We start from the raw sequence: 17,914 nt of genomic DNA, 5'->3' as shown, positions 1-17,914 counted from the left end.
AAAGAAAATAAACCATCAGTGACCTAAGGAAGTTTTGTTTTCTTTATTGATACCCACAGCCCAAGCTTCCAGGGTGCTGTGTTTATTCTCTGCTACATGATTGTAACACAGAAACGTTGGTAGTGCCTAAATAATCCAAGCTTTTGTTTTCCACAGTACAGAATTTATCTTCTTTTCTAATAGACCTATATGTGGTTCTGAGTCTCCTTTTTTTTTGATAATAAAACCATGCACGACCACCACCTTTTGTGGAAGCAGAGGGAAGGAACAAAAATAAATAAAATAAAATAAATTTAAAAAAACAAAAACAAATAGTGATAGTTGCCCGAATGAAATAGTTATCCCTCAGTTAGTGAGTTGCTAATGTCTGCCTGATGCTATTAATATTGCATCTGATTGTTTCATAACTCAGAGGGGCACCAAGAAGATATCTGAAACAAAGGCTATTGAGTTTGTTGATCCTGAGAAGAAATATATCCGCCAAGAAGGACACCCTGTGGTTAATTGTGCTTGAATTCATAATCGGATACTAGAAGCCATTGCTGACAGGGTCTTCTCACGCACTCTGCACTTCAGAGGAAAGCCACAGACTGAGAGCTGCTAGCCTCTTGCATTGAGTTGCTACTGCCTGAGCAGGCCTTTATAAAAGAGTTCCTGGAATCATATTTCAACCAGTATAATGGGCTGAGATCTGTTCCATCCAGCCAGAGCTGTACAATTATATCCTCATTTGCATATTTACTGACCCATCAGAACAGCTCCATAATGACCAATCAGAATGTGTGATTCCGCACAATCAGGACTCTGAAAAATGGACCAATCAGACTGCAAATTTGTATTCCCCTTTTGCACAAATATAGACCAATCAGTGACCAGGGTACGAACTTCATGAAAGTGGGCCTCCCCTTTGACTTGAGGGAGCACACTTTTCCCTTACTCTGGAGGCTGCATATCCCTGCAAACTGTTCTTCTGAATAATGTTTCTCCTTGACTACATCCTATTTGGGGGACTCCTGTTGGCATTGGACTCGTGGCAGCAAACTTTTGTTGATAAGTTTCAACAAAAAAATGTTCTTTCCCCCTTTTGATTGACTGCTACTCTGGAATAACTGGCAAATGACATTTAGCAGCAGACACTTGCCAAGCCTTGGGAAGCCACTGAAAATCCCAGGATGCTTTGCTGATCCTGTTGAAATAGACGCCCAGAAGCACCTGCAGAGGCTTAATCACCTGATGCTTCCTGTTCAAAAACATAGCCTTGTACAATTAAGCTGTAGACTCCATCCGTTTTTCTCAGCCGATAGGAGATGTTTCTTTTATGTGTATTTACATTTGCTCATGGGTGGCCACCAAGGTAGGTAACCCCTTTTTTGTTTTCAAAATCCCTGAGTGACATGAGACCTTCAATGACAAAATATTTCTATATGATCTTTATAAAGCAAAGGATCACTGCATCTTTTTGGAGTTGTTCCAACCAGACAATTTTAATAGCTGGTGAAAAAATCACTCTAGGTAACTCTAGACTGTCAGCTCTTGGAAGGTGGGGACCTTGCTTTTCCTCTTTGTAGTTCCCAGTTAGCTGCAGGCAGCTCAACTCATCTACGCTAATGGCTTCCGGCAGATGAGAGATTGGTTGTTGAGTGACTAATCCACATCTCACTGGGAGAGAAGGGCAACGTTGGCTTTCCGCTCTGTGTGCAGCACACAGTCACTGTCCCTTAAGCCACCAGCATCACTCCCAGTGGATTACTCACTGCAGCTTTACTGAGATAATGAAGGAAATCTGCTGTGAACCTGAACCTCTCTCTTGTGCTGAACTGTTTTGTCCCTGCCTCCGTCTCTGCACGCTAACACGCTCCAGCCCCTGTTCACGTGTTCCCTTCTTGTGTGTCTCTCCTGTCACTGTCTCAGTGCATGTGGTCCTCTTTTCTTCCAAGCTACTTCTCCAGCTGGGTGCTGGTCCCCAAGACCTCGTTCCATGGCCTGATTCGGAGGAAACAGCCCAGCTCTTGACATGGTTTTGGGTCCTTACTATTCATCTGTCTTCCCTATGCTTGTCTTGTCTCATCGTAAATGGGATGCAGTAATATATGCCTCAAAATTAATAATAATGGTGATTATTAATCACCATTAAGGGAATTAATAATGGTGATAGCATGTATAAAATGCTTGACAAATAACAGAAAGTCTAGGAACATGAAGTTCCTTTTTACTTTTAACTTTCCCCATGCATACTTAATCTTTTCTGTCCCATGGACTCCTTCATCTCTGCCTACAATATCTTTACATCTCCCTTGACCCTGCTAACTTTTTTGGTGGCTTTACAATTTAATTTACTCCTTTCTTGTCCTGTCACACTTGGTGAAAGAATAATTCCCATTCCTCAGCTTCCCTGAGCCACTATGTTCCCAAAGCCTTCACTCGGTGGTTTTTAATGTTGACTGCACACCACAATCATCTGAGGAGTGTTTCAAATGAACGAAGTCGGGTGTCACTTGCAGAGCTTCCAATTCAGGAGGTTTAGGGTGAGGTTCCTATCTCTCCATTTCCACAAGATGCCCAGGCATTGCGGATAAGGGCTTCCACCCTTACTACTTGCTACTCACCAATTGTTCTCTCTGTGGCATTCTGCACCCCTCTGTCCCTCTTGAAGAAGCTCTCATCCTTGGCTTTCAGCCCCTCCCTGCCTCTAGTTCTCCTCTGTCACATTCCTATGTTGGGTTTTCCTATGGTCCCTCTTCTTTGTCCTTCCTGAATGAGAACAGTTTTGTCATTGGTCCATTATCCTTATTCTTTGAGGACTACTTTTCCTAACCAAATAGAAAACAAAAGAAAAAAGAAAAATGCTAAAAATATCTAGAGTCAAAAATCTCCCACAATCCTGGCACTGTTTTTTTAAAAAAATCTATATCTATGAAATAAAATATAATCCTCCTGCATCACACACATCATTCTTCTTTCCTCTAATCCCATTTCCGAAGGTGACAGCCATTAACATATTGGTGTTTATCTATCCTTTCCGCTTCATGTATATAGTCATGTTTCTACAAGCACATGCATGTATTTTTAAAACTAAAAATGAAATAATTTTGGTGACTTTTCTTTTTTTGGCCTAATACAATTATATATTCTAGACGGACTCAACTCATTCTTTTTAATGGTTGCCTAATGTGTAATTTATTCTACCATTCTTCCATTGGAATCCCAAATTTTTCATGTAAAAAGTGTTGCTATCTGTGCATGTACCTTAGAATAGATACTTAGAAATGTTATTGATGGGTCAAAGGGAATGAGAACTAAAATTTTGATAGATTACCAAATCACTCTCCAAAAATATTATAAGAGAAAGACCAGGAAGTGAGATTACTGAGTCATAGGGTAAGAACACTTAAAATTTTCATATATACCTCTAAATTCTTCCCCAAATGTTTGTCAATATATATTCCCATTAATATATACTTCTACCAAAGATATTTTCTCACTTCCTTGCCAGCAGTAAATTTTATCAATTTTTTTCAGTCTGATAAGCAAAATATTGTTTCTTATTATTGTTCTAATTCACAGTTCTCTGACTTTTTTAAAAGTTGAATTTATAGGCTTATGTGAATTTTTTCTTATGCTAATTTTTCAGTCCTATGCTAATTTTTCATCTGGTATGTTAATCTTTTTAAAAATTAATTTTTGAGTTCTGCTTTACTATTATACATACACATTAATACTTTGTTAAATATATTGTTAATGTATATCTATGTCTGTTGTGTTTTCCTTGATTTCATTTATGGACTGTTTTTCTGCACAAAAATTTTTAGTTTTCACCTAGTCAAATCTGTCAGTTTTATTCTATTAAGGCTCTGTGTTTTCTGTATTATTTCTTTGTTTCTAATATTGTTAAAAGTTTTTTAAAATATATCTTTCATTATCCTAGAAATTTAAAATAATATCATATGAAGTGGGAATTAAATTTATTTTTTTCTGAATGCATAGTTAATTATCCTACTACCTTTTATTGAAAAATCCACAATTTCTCCACTGATTTCTAGTGTCATATATCATATATCACATTTCAATATATATTTATATCTATTCTGGTCATTACTCTGTTTTGTTTTGCATGCCTAATTACATGCCAATAATGCACATTTTGATAACTGTATTGTAAAATAATTTATTATAAAACTCATTAATGCAACCAATTTATTGAGGTCTTCCCTTTTATAATTTTCTTGATAGATATATTTATTTTTTCATAACATTTTAGAATCAATTTGTCCAAATTTAAAAAAGAGATTTCTTTGGCATCGTGTCACCTTTATATATTAAGTTGGGAAAAATTGATATCATGAAGGCATTAATTCTTTCTACCCAGGAAATATGTCTCTCAGTCTATTTAGGCCTTTAAAAAATATACTTCAAATTTTTAATTTAATCTTATAATATTATTATAATCTGCTGCACAATAATTTACTTAATCATACCATTTTATGAACATTTAGATTGTTTCTCATTTTTTTACTCTTATAAATAATGCTATAGCAAACATATTTGTTGAAAGAGATTTTGCCTTTGAGGAATTTATTTCCTTAGTCTAAAATTTCAGTGAGATATTATTAGGTCAAAGGGCATGCACATTTTTATGGCCCTAGAGATATAAAAGCTTATCTCTTCTCATGGCTTCAACTGTTAATGTTTCCTCTGTCACACTCTACATCCAATAAGGCACAAAGTCCTCTAGATACTTTTTCTTTCCATGTGCCTTAGTACATGCTTCTTATCTTTGAATAGCTCCCTGGGCTATTAACCAGCCTCGCCTACCTCAGACCCAAATGCTTCTAAAGTGAATCTCATTATATTACTCTCTGAATTGCAATTCCTTAAAAGTGCCTAATTCTCATAAAATAAAGTTAAAATATCTTTGTTTCTGCTGATTTTATGGATTTTAGAGTAGTAGAAAAATAAAGATATACAGTGTGTTTGCATCTCATCTTCCCTTCTTGAAATGTTATTTCCCTCATTACTTGCCTCCTGGAAACTCTATCGGTCCTTGATCTTCATATTCCATGACATTTACGTGTAAAAGTTTTCCTGACCATTCCAATGATGAAGGCATTCTGCTTGCTCTGTCCAATGGGTTTACAATACATCCCTCTGTTCTATCTCCAAGGATATTGTGAGGGTGATATTGTGTACTTGACACATGCAAGTACACTTGGTAAATTATAAACCATATGTAAATATAGGCACTACTATCATTAGACAATATTGTTTATTTCCAGTATTTTATTCTTTTTGACAGTATTGTAAATAGAATTTCTTTTTAATTTCTTTTTTGGATAGTTTATCGTTAGTATATAGAAATAAAAACAGATTTTTATATATTGGTTTTGTATCATGTAGTTTATTGAATTTGTTACTAGCTCTAATAATATTTTTTTGTAGACTCCATAGGATTTTCTATATATAAAATCATGTCATCTGCAAATGAAATTTTACATCTTTCTTTCCAATTTAGATGCCTTTTATTTCTTTTTTTTGGTCCAATTGCTCTGATGGGACTTTAGTTCTATGTTGAATAGAAGTGGTGAGAGTGGATATCCTTGCTTTGTTCTTGATCTTAGAGGAAAAGCTTTCAGTTTTTCACAATTGAATATGATGGTACCTGTGAGTTTTTATACAGGAACTTTATGCTATTAAGATACTTTTTTCTATTTTTTTCTATTTTCTTTTTTTCTAACTTTTCTATTTTTAGTTTGTTGACAGTTTTTATTATGAAAGGGTCAAAGGCTTTTTCTCTGTCAGGGTAATCATGTGATTTTAAGCCTTTATTCTGTTAATGGAGTGTATCACATTAACTTATTTGCATAGCTTGAATCATGCTAGCATCCCAGAGATAAGTCCCACTTAGCCATAGTGTCTGATCCTTTCAATGTGTTGTTGAATTTAGTTTGATAGTATTTTGTTGAGGACTTTTGCACCTTTGTTCACTAGGGATATTGTACATTAGTTTCTTTTCTTGTAGTGTCTGTCTGGCTTTGGTATAGGAGAATGCTGGCTTCATAAGATGAATTTGGAAGGGTTTCCTCTCTTTAATTTTTGGAAGAGTTTGTAAAGAATTTATGTTAATTCTTTTATTACTTAGTATAACTCACTGATGAAGCCATCTAGTTCTGGACTTTTCTATGTTGGTAGATTTTTTAGTCCTAATATAATTTCCTTCCTCATTATTGGTTTGTCCAGACTTTCTATTTTTTCATGATTCAGTCTGGGTAGATTGTGTTTTTCTAGGAATCTATTCATTTCTTCCAGGTTATTCAATGTGTAGGCATATAATTGTTCACAACTGTCTCTTATAATCATTTTTATTTCTATGGTATCAGATGTAATGTTCTTTTTTCATTACTGATATTATTTACTTGAGTCCTCTCTTTTTTCTTAGTCTATCTAAAGTTTGTCCATTTTATTTATTTAAAAAATCAATTCTTAATTTTGTTGAATTTTTTATGTTTGTTCATCTATCTTCTCTTTTATTTACTTTTACTCTAATCTCTATTATGTTTTTCCTTCTGCTAACTTTGGGTATAGTTTTTTTCTTCCTTTTTTAGTCTCTTGGGATTTAAACTTAGATTTTTGCGTTTATTTTTTTATATCTTTTTTATTTTTTAATTTAGATATTTATCACTATAAATGTCCCTCCTAGTACTTCTTTTGATACATTCCATAATATGTATGTTATGTTTTCATTTTCATTTGTCTTAAATAATTTTTATGATTTCTCTTTTGATATCTTTTTTAACTCAATGGTTGTTAAAGAATGTATTTTTTAATTTCCACATGCATGTGAATGTTTTAGTTTTCTTTGTTACTGATTTCTAGTTTCATTACATTGTGTTTTGGAAAGATGCTTAGTATGATTTCAATCTTCTTAAAATTGTGGATGCCAGTTTTGTGATCTAACATGTACCCTTTATTGGGAATATTCCATTTGCACTTGAGAAAAATGTTTATGCTACTGCTGTTGGTTGGGATGTTCTATACAAATCTATTAGGTCTATACAAATCTATTAGGTCTAGTTTGTCTAGGATTTTCTGGTCCTTTGCTTTCTTACTGGTTTTCTATTTGAGTGTTCTATCCATTATTGAAAGTGGGCTATTGCTATCTTTTACTATTATTATATTATCGTCCATTTTTCTTTTCAGATCTGTCAACATTTTTTATATATTTAGGTGCTCTGTTGTTGGAAACATATATTTATAATTGTTACATCTTCTTGATGAATTGATCTTTTTATCATTATAAATGTCTTTTTTTACTTCTAGTGACAGTTTTTGACTCAAAGTCTGTAGTGTTGATATATATCTATTTCTTTCTTTCTTTCTTTCTTTCTTTCTTTCTTTCTTTCTTTCTTTCTTTCTTTTTATTTCTTTCTTTTTATCATTCTCATGGAATATCTTTTTCATCCCTTCACTTTTAGATTGTTTGTCCTTAAGTCTAAAGTGAATCTGTTGCAGACAGCATATAGTTGGGTCTTGTTTTCTTAATCCACTCAGGTATTCTATGTCCTTTGAGGAGTTTAACCTATTTACACTTAAAATAATTATTGATACAGGAAGATTTACTATTGACATTTTGTTAACTATTTTCTGTCTGTTTATAGTTCTTTTGCTCCTCTTTGCTTCTCTTGCTCTCTTCTTTTTGTATTTTGTTGATTTTTCTGTTCTAAATATGCTTTGATTTTTTCCTCTGTTTATTTTTATAGGTATTTTTTCTGGTGCTTATCATGAGGCTTACATATAACATTGTATAGTTATTAGTCTGTTTTAAGTAGATAACAACTTTCTACTGCATATGAACATTCTACACTCTGACTACTATTCCCTCAACGCTTCCTGCTACCAATGTGACAATTTGCATCTTTTTATATTGTGTATCTATTTCCACATATTCGTAGCTATAGTTATTCCTAACATTTTTGTCTGTATGCTTTTATATTAAAATAAAAAGTGATTTACATGCTGCCACAAGAGTAGCAGGATATTCTATATTTGAGTTTTATACTTCTGTATACTTTCTAATTGCTGTGTAGGATAGCTCATTTCAAGTTGAAGAACTCACTTTACCATTGTGCAAGTTGCTCACATTTAATTATTCAATTTAATTTAATTTAATTTATTAAAGTGAACATTTTAAAGTATACAATACAGTAGTATTTAGTACATTTTTAATGTTGTGCAACCATCACCCTTATCTAGTTCTAAAACATTTTCATCACCCACTAAGGTGACCCTACATATGCCCATTAAGCAGTCACCCCCATTTCTCTCTTCCCAGCCCTAGACAACAAACAATCTGCTTTATCTTTTTATAGGTTTGCTTTTTCTGGTTATTTCATATTAATTAAACCACATATAGGTTACATTTTTGTGCCTGGTGTGTTGATATACCACATTTGTTCATTCATTCATCTATTGATGGGCATTTGAATTATTACTGACCTTTGGCTATTGTGACTAAATTGCTTAACTTTTTAGCCCCTACTTTCCTTATCTGCAAAGTGGGGATAATAATTCACTGCTTTCAGGGTCACTGTGAAGACTGTAGCAAATGCAGATCATGTTTCCAGCTCAAATAGAAACTATTATGAATAATTTTTTTTTTTTTTTTTTTTTTTTTTGCCGTGAGACCAGAGAAAAAGAGCTATTAAAATAAAAAGAGCTATTAAAAACCTGGTTTGCAGATAAGATAAATGTCCCTATTTCTTAAACCACTAACAGTGTATCAGCGCCTCTCATGTTGCTCTATATTCCTATCCTTATTTGGGTAACAAATCTCATTTTGTGGGTCTCCTGACTATTTAAATTATTCATCTTTTTTTGTTTTTATCTTTACCCATCTGCTTTCTTTGTTTCCTCTTAATTTTGTTTATTGATTTTTTTTTCATTCATTCATTCATCCAACAAATACCAGACTCAATATTAGGTGCTAGAATATAGCAGGAAAAAACATTAGACTCAGTCTGAGATCTCTTCCATGGTATTATTCATTATGTGATATACATGGTTGAGGGTAAAAAAGACCTAAAACGAACAAACAGATGAAACACAAATCAGATGGTAGTATATGCTAAGAAGTAAATCAAAGAAAAGGGATAGAGAGGGTTTGATTTAAGTCTCGCAGTAACAATGGACCTCTTTGATAATATTACTTGAGAAGAATCTTGAATGAGGACTACGATATGCATTTCTGGAATAAGTCTTTTCCTAGGTGGAGAGACAGAAGCCATTGGAGTGTTGAACAGAGCGATGTGAGCTGACCTTCATTTAAATGGATCATTCTGCCTGCTGCCATGGAAATATACTGTTGACAATTTTTGTCCCCCTCCTTTGTTCCTTTCTCTGAGATTTTTGCCTGACGAGCCCTTCCTGAAAGTTCACTTTCTTGATAAAATCTTTCAGATTCAGTTTTGTAAGCGGAGGCCATCCCTTTCTCCTTACCCCACCTCTCAATTCCTTAGGGAAGGAGGAAAATACTGAACAAAGGGAGCTTTCACCACTGAATTTTTACCATCTCAATAGCCTCAGGTGACAAGGACCTGTGGCTGAAAGCCATTGCTTCTTCCTGGTTCAAACTGAAGACTTCCCTGAACTTTGTCCTCGTCGTGACTAAAGTGTGGGAATTAGGGAGAGCCTTAGAGTCTTTTCTAGAGCAAGGCTATCTTTCTTTCTTTGCCAATGTTCATTTTCCTGACTAAATTTAGAAATAGGAATGGTTATTTTCTCCTTTCGACAATATAAATCAAACTTAATAGATATCCAGTTCTCCTGGGGATTTAGATTTGGGAATTCTATACCCTAGTTTGTCCTCCCCATATTCCCCTTACTTTCTCCCAAGGGTATTCCATCTACATTCAGGATAACGTGACATGGTGGAAAAGGCATTGGCCTGGGAGCCAGAGGTCTGAGTCTTAGTCTGGACTCACAGTACCTGGCCATGGATTTGTTAATGGAGAGGTGGCAAAGCAAAGCCATAAGTGGATCACATGACCTCTGGGGTCAAATTAACCCATTTGAGTGTCTGGCTCCACTACTTACTGGTTACGTGTCTTGGGCAAATTATTTAACTTCTATGTTTTCTATTGCTTTGTATATAAAATGGGAATACTAATTGTACCTACCTCATAGTATTGCTTAAAGAGTAAATAAGATAATTGAAGTAAAAATCACTTAGAACAGCATCAGGCATCAGTAATCTTTACAGTTAGTATTATTGTTGACAAATCAATCATTAAGTTATGTCCAAGTGCTGGAAATCGCGTCATATGTGGAACATCCCATAGGCCTGATGATGTTTAGCTGAAGAAAAACAAGGCAAGCAGATTGGTTTCCTGCAGCCACATGAAGGATTGTCACATGAAAGGGATGTCTCTTCCGAGTTGTTCTTTGTAGTGTAATACAAAATAATGGGGAACTTATAATCAATAGAACCTGAGAATTGGAATAACCATTTTGCAAAGCTGTGAGATCTCTGTCACCGAAAGAATTCAAGCAAAGATTATCATAGTAGGGATTCCTTTCTCTAAAATGTGACTGTAGAACAGTCAGAGTCCCTTTTCCTTATAACAACCTAAAAATTATTTCTCAACTGTCTCTATGCTCTTACTTTTCCCTTGTCCCCACCTAAAGGAATAGCTGACAATAATTGGAAGCATTGTTCTCTTAGAAGCATTGTCCTGAAGATCCGAAGGCAGGGAAATGCCCTATACTCACTTCTTCCCATGTAGGAAATACAAGAGAAGAGAATAAATAACGAACAAGTAGAAAGGAAAGCTCGGAAAAAGTTCTTGCTTCCAAGCTGAACACAATGAAATTAAATGATAATAAAGATAATGCTTAACAAAATCACTCTTGACAAGACCCCTTAATGTCATTTTTTTTTTTTCTGTATTTAAGGTAACTAGCTGAACAGGTTAGCCTAGGAAGACTGTCTCATCCTGATATGACATTGGCAAAGCAAGCCAATCCTGATGCACATCATACCCAATCAGGCATGATGGTTTCAGTGGTAGTCAGAGCTTGCTGGGCCATTTTTTAGATGAGGAATTTGATGCCCCAAAACAGTTACATGGTACCAGGAACAGCAAGTTAAAATGTTCTGATCCGTTAATGATTGGGAACATAAAATCTCCGAGGGCATCCCTGAAGCCTGGCAATAAGACACAGCTGACAATGGGAAACCATGAGAGTCACTATAGACAGCACGAGTTTAATAAAATCACAGGTGAGTGTTAGTAAATGTCCCGAAACGTACACACACAGCCCCAGCCACCCCTGTCAGCTTCTCTGCCTGCCATTACCACATTTACTTATTTTAAATAAGAAGGTGTACTTTTTGAATCTGTTTCCATATGCACCCGTGAGGCTAGCAACTGTTAGATGTTGGCAACGAAGTTTTACATAATTTTACAAGGTGAAAAGGTCCAGCCAGGTCTCTTCTCTGAGCCAAAGGAAACCTGATCCTTTGTAAATATCTGAAAAGCCAAGTTGCAAACTGTGGGGCTCTGGAGTTCCGTAGGTGGCTGAGAGACTGACTGGGCCACCAAAAGTCTTCAGTAACAGCATGTACCTGCCAGATTCTGTTTGCCGTGCATCAGAATTGACTTGCTTTGCCAATGGCATATCAGGATGAGACAGTCTTCCTAGGCTAACCTGTTCGGCTAGTTACCTTAAATACAGAAAAAAAAAAATGACATTAGGGGGTCCTGTTAAGAGTGATTTTCTTAAGCATTATCTTTATTATCATTTAATTTCATTGTGTTCAGCTTGGAAGCAAGAACTTTTTCCGAGCCTTCCTTTCTACGTGTTCGTTATTTATTCTCTTCTCTTGTATTTCCTACATGGGAAGAAGTGAGTATAGGGCATTTCCCTGCCTTCGGATCTTCAGGACAATGCTTCTAAGAGAACAATGCTTCCAATTATTGTCAGCTAGAAGGTGTCATGCAGATTTCCTCCATAACCTGAAGTTCTTTGGTGGAGCCAAAGAAAGAGTGGCTGACCATAGTGGCAAATGGTCTGTTCACTGCTGTCTTTCTTTAACCTCATGTCACTAAAAATAATTCCTAGGAGAGACCACAGGCTCAGAGGATCTCCATTCAACAGCCTCTAAATGCAGGGTGTGGCTATGGGTAGAGTCTGGTTTAAACCAAAAACTTAAAAAAAAAAAAAAAAAAAGAAAGGAAAAAAAAAGGCTGGGCTATTTGAGAAGTGAAAATACACTCTCCAAATGCTGTTTTCTTCAGATATTATAAACACATTAATCTTCAATGTTTAAGAGTAGGGGGAGGAGAGGTGAGGAGGAGAGGAGAGAAGTAGCAAATGTATTTATTTGCTTAACTGCCCCTATCCTTTTCAGCAGGTCTTTTACAGGCTGAGAACAGATCCATTTTGCCACCTGCATGAGCTCTCAATCCCTGCTTATTTTTATGATAGCCATCCCTCCAAAAGCGTCAGGTTTCCCCTGCTCCCGACATGTCGATGGGGTGGGGGTGGGGCTGTCGGAGCTGAGACAGACAGAGGAGTAGAAGTGGTTTCAAAAGCACTGAAATCTTGTCTCTGGCATTAAATGAATCATCAGCACCTCAGGCCACTTTGTTGAAAGTGGGAGAAGAGATAAGTGCTAGGAAATTATCATTTTATCTTTTGTTATTTATTTTTCTCTTTAATTTTAAAGGGAAGGTAAGATTATCTCTGTGCAACATGCGGTACATTGAGCAAGCTGCTTCCTTGTGGAGTGAGAAAGCCAATAGAGGGCTGAGCCGCAGCTAGGACACTTGGCAGGCTGAATCCTTCGCCAGTTCCTGCCAAAGAAACCATGGCCAGCAGCTTCTCCCAGCCCCTTTCAGGTCCTTTCCCACGCCTGTGGGGTTCTTTTGTTGGTCGAAATCATGAAACCAACTCTCACTCCATATGGGAGAAACAGGGAGAGTGGAGACTAATTTTTACTGCAGGATTTACAACTAGGGAAAGAGATCAGCTAAGCAAATGGCAGCGTGGGTTCCTCTTTGTCCACTTCACCCTGCCTCCTGCCCCTTACTGACTAATAATTTAAGGGCAGGGCAGGCAATTCACAGAAGTCCTATGTGCCAGGGCTTCTTATGTGGGCAGGATGTGGCCGCCAAGGCAAACATATCACGCTGCATTCATACTGAATGGCAAACAACATCACTAAGGCAGACCTTAGCTCTGTGGAAATTCATGGTACCCATCCTTGGGATACAGTGGTTTGTCTCCGCGTAGTTGTACTACTTGTCTTCTATCGTGCAGCATTTAAATCAGTATAAGTTGATTGATGCTCTCAGGCCAAGTGTCTATTACTTCTTTGCTCGAGTCAGCTTATTATCTTCCTGAACTATGAAGGCCACAGGGCCTTAATTATCATGGGAGTCTACATTCTTACTGCAAAGTGGAGCCGCACATAAAATTGTCCTAATGTTTACTCTTCTCATATACACCTTTTTAAAAAGGAGACTACAGCTACCGTCATCAACTACGCAAGACTTCTGAGAAATGATACTTTTCGTAATGTTTAATCTCTAATGATGCTATTGCGATTTTGACCAATCGCATCGTTCTGGTTTCAAGGTGTGATACAATGCCACTTCATGTATATGTGAAACAGAGGCCGTAAATGACAACCTTAGCATTGAAATTGAATGTAGAATTCTTTCAAAAATGGGGAGAGTTTACCATAAAATCTGTATTTGCAGCTTTTCTTGAAAAAATGCTGTCTTCCTCATGGAACTCACATTCCCCTCTGTCAATAAGTTTCACTAAGTGGTAACCTTAGAGCCTGCCCTCTCCAGGTCAGGCCAGTCCCCTCCACAACCTGCTCTCCCCCTGACCCTGAAGTCACCCGTCAGTTGCTACTTATTATTCTACTTGCACTGTTTTTCTTAGACAAGAAATACATTTCTCTATGCCATGTTGTTACTAAATGCAAGAAAACAGAAGTTAAATGATAGAGCCCCATGTTCCTAGGGGAACACACGGACAGATTGTAATTGTTAAATAGAAGAGCGGTTTTATATACCTAGACCTGCTTCCCTCACTCATGTACCTTCTGACTGCTGTGTGCATTTGTGATTGTGACCCCTGGCTTATCCTGATTTCAACACCTTCTCTACACATCCTAAAGACAGCTGACCTGCTAAAACTGGTTCTCTGTCTCACCTCCAATCCTCTATCTCATTCCTTTTATAACACCTCAGAGAAACTAATGTCAAATGATTTGAGAAAATAAGAGAACAACCGATTAAAGGCAGTGTCGAATTAACCACAGTCATCGACACGGGACAAAAATAAAATTCAGAGATGATAGGAAATGTGTGTTTTTTCTTTACCGCTGACTGGTTAGAAAAATAAAGTGACAATATTTTGAAGAATTACTATTAGTTCTCCTAAAGAATATAGTTTTACTTTTCATCGCAGATAGGTATAATTTGCATTAATTTTCTTCAAGATACACATATAAGATTCTGCAAAGGTACCCAAGATGGTGGCTATGAATACCCTTTATTTCCATCAAAGCTTCTCATTAGGGAGTTTAGGAAAGTGCTTTGAGGCAGCAGACAGTTTCCAAAGTAAAACCATGGTAGGTTAGGTAGACAGCCAGAGAGAGAAAGAGTAATTAGGGGGATCATTTTATAAACTATATAAATGTCTAACCAATGTACTGTGGTTTTTGTGTATACTTGAAACTAATGAAATAATTATTTTTTTTAAAGCCACAATATATCTAATTCAGAAATGAGTTTTCTTCCTGATAGTAAAAAGCAAATAGAAGTTGAGAGAATAAAGCACGGATATAATAGTATTGAAAAAGACAGATCCTTCATTAAATGTTGCCTCCAGGGGGATTTTATAAATCCCTAAGGTGCTGCAGAGCACACCGCAGAGCACCCCCCTGCAATGAGCCCCAAAAACCTATTATCCCTTCTTACCACCTCTCCAGTAAATAGCACCTTAGTGAGCAAAGCACTGTCAAAATCGGGCAAACCCTTTTTATGTCAGAAAGGTGTGACTCATTCAGAATGAGCCATGGAAAAAATGTAGTTTTTAGGAAAGACAAGCTGTAAGAAAAAGAACTGTGGAGGTGGGTGGGTCAGGAAAGGAGACAAGCTTAGGACTTCAAGGAAGAAATTAATCTGTTTTGGATGTAAAATGAGAGTTATTTTGCAAGAATTTATGTTCAAGTTGGCATATGAGGGAAAGTTTTAGAGGTAAATAGCTAAGAGGAGACTCATTCCTGGATTTTAAGGAGAGAAAGCAATTCACACGTATATAATTATTTAACATTTGCCATATTTTCTTTATCTCTCATTCTGTGTGTATGTGTGTATGTATATCAACATATTTGGATATCTTTCTCCCTCTCCCTGTGTATATATAAATTATATATGTAATACATAATAGTTATAATACACTTGTATATTATATATAATATGTATATAATATATGTACAGAGGGAGAGAGATAAGGAGAGAGCTCTACATATACGTATATACATATATGCTTATACATACATGGTGATAAATACATACATACACATACATATATATACATATATATCACTGATTTATCTCTCACAGAAGCATTTGATAGAAAGTTGCAGGTAGCTAGCACAAGACGACATTTCTAAATGCTTTTAGCATGCAGCATCGAGGAACATGAACATTTTCCTATATAACTACAATAGTATAATGATAGTCAGGAAATTTGACATTGAAGCAATAACATCATCTAATATATAGTCCATATACGAATTTCCAAAACTGTTCCTAAATGTCCTTTCTAGCTTATGTGTGTTTTTTTCCAGACCAAGATTTATTTAAGGATCATGTTTTCCATTTAATTGTCTTGTCTCTTTATTCTAGAATAATCACTGTACCTTCCATAATACTGACATTTTGGATGAGTCTATACCAATAGTCTTGGGTCTTCCTGTTTTTTTTTTTTTTTTTTTTTTTTACCTAAATACGTATGTGTACACGTGCATATGCACACAGATGTGTGTGATTCCCATGCCTGATTTGCGTTTTGCTTGCACTGATAGATAGATCCCGTTGTTTAAGAAGAGCACAGGGTCCGAAACCAGATTGCTTTGTTGGAATTATACTGGTCTATTTACCAGCTTTGGGATCTTAGACGAGTTTCTTAACCTCTCTGTGCCTCAAGAATAAAATAGATACAATGGCTACACAAATATTCAGAATAATCATTAGTTTGAAATCCTCTCTAGAATAATCATTCTGAATATTTGTGTAGCACATACTAGTGGCTAGCTGCTATTGCTTTCATTGTTATTATTAGAGAATATACTCCTGTTCTATCATATAGCAGGTGGGGGAGTTTTGTATGATTCATGATATGTTTAAGTTGTAAATGACTTGAAAATAATTTATTCTCAATTTAGAATAATAATTATTATAGTAGCATGTACTGACTTCTTTCCAAGATAAAATTATGTAGTCTCTAATTACTGTATCTAATTGTCCAGATTTAAGATAATGCCAACATTATATGGCTAATTATGACACTGGTTAATACAGAGAGGTTAATTGTATGGGCTTAGAAGTAAAAATATCTCGATTTGCCACCCATCTTGGCCACTCATGAGTTATATGACTGAACAAATCACTTAGCTCTCTGAGCTGTCATTTCTTTACCTGTTAAATGGGGATGGTAATAATTATCTGAGACTTGTTTATAAAACGTTATGTTCTTTACCTGGCTCTCAGCAGCAAGTCCTTTAAAATGCTTGCTATCAAAGTATTAGTTTGAAATCCTCTCTAGAACAAACAAGAAATTCACTCTTTAACTTCCTTTGAATAGATGTTACCAGCACTTAACTAAATTACTAAAAATCATCGAATATTTATGATTTTACTATAACTCTAGCATACTTGTACTTAACATTAGTTAAGCCATCTTGTCTTTGCTATACATTTCTAAGGGATATGCAGCCTCTTTAAGAAGTGATACATAAATCTGTATCCCACAAGATGGAAGTATTTGAAGATTTGCTTTTCTTTGAAGTATTTGATTTTAACTTATGAATGTTGTTTTGCTTTATTTTATCGCTGTTAATTAAAACATGGTAAGCATTTGGATGAAGAGCAACATAGCACTGTGGGAAAGAGCATGTGCTATGGAGAGAGGTAATCTGGCATCACCTTTTTCTAGGTATGTGCGATCACAGAAATGACCGAATACTTTGGCACCCTAAATCTCCTCTTTGCTGAGAAAGCACAAAACACAGTGCTTACAGCATAGTGACTATACTCTATTAATGTCTCCTACCATTCCTCTCTCTCTTTTTCTCTCCTTGCCTTTTTTTTTCTTTCTTTTTATCTCCCGCATCCCCCACCACCTGCCCCCACCCCCACTTTACTCACATTCTCTCTTCTTGGGTACATGAGCCAATGCCAAGTATGTAAGTTAAGACCAGGTCCAAGGAAATATTTTTAGAGACGTTTTAAGAATGATCCCATCTACTCTCTCTAATGGCTTGCGAAGTACTACATTTGAGTCCTACACATATTTCTGCCCTTGGGGCAAGGGTTTCACGTGCACTTATGCAAAGGAAGTGTCTATCTACCTTTCTCTGTGGCAATGCTGGGTCTCCAGAAAACGCTCTCTTCCTCACGAGCTTGACATTTTTTTATTAGAAAATATCACCTTTCATGCCTTGGTGAGACAGACATACAGTGCCAATTCTTTTAGTAATGGGAAAACAATGACTTAAATATTGTAGTTTTCAACAGAAAATAGGCATAGGATGCCTGGATGGGTAAGAGATTCTACACAGGCAGAGAGCTGAGAATGTCACCCCATCCTCGAACACCACCAAAACAACAACAAAGGC

The sequence above is a fragment of the Rousettus aegyptiacus genome, unplaced genomic scaffold (assembly GCF_014176215.1).
Source record: "Rousettus aegyptiacus isolate mRouAeg1 unplaced genomic scaffold, mRouAeg1.p scaffold_m13_p_8, whole genome shotgun sequence".
Taxonomy (NCBI): domain Eukaryota; kingdom Metazoa; phylum Chordata; class Mammalia; order Chiroptera; family Pteropodidae; genus Rousettus; species Rousettus aegyptiacus.
Note: the sequence above shows the minus strand (reverse complement) of the source record.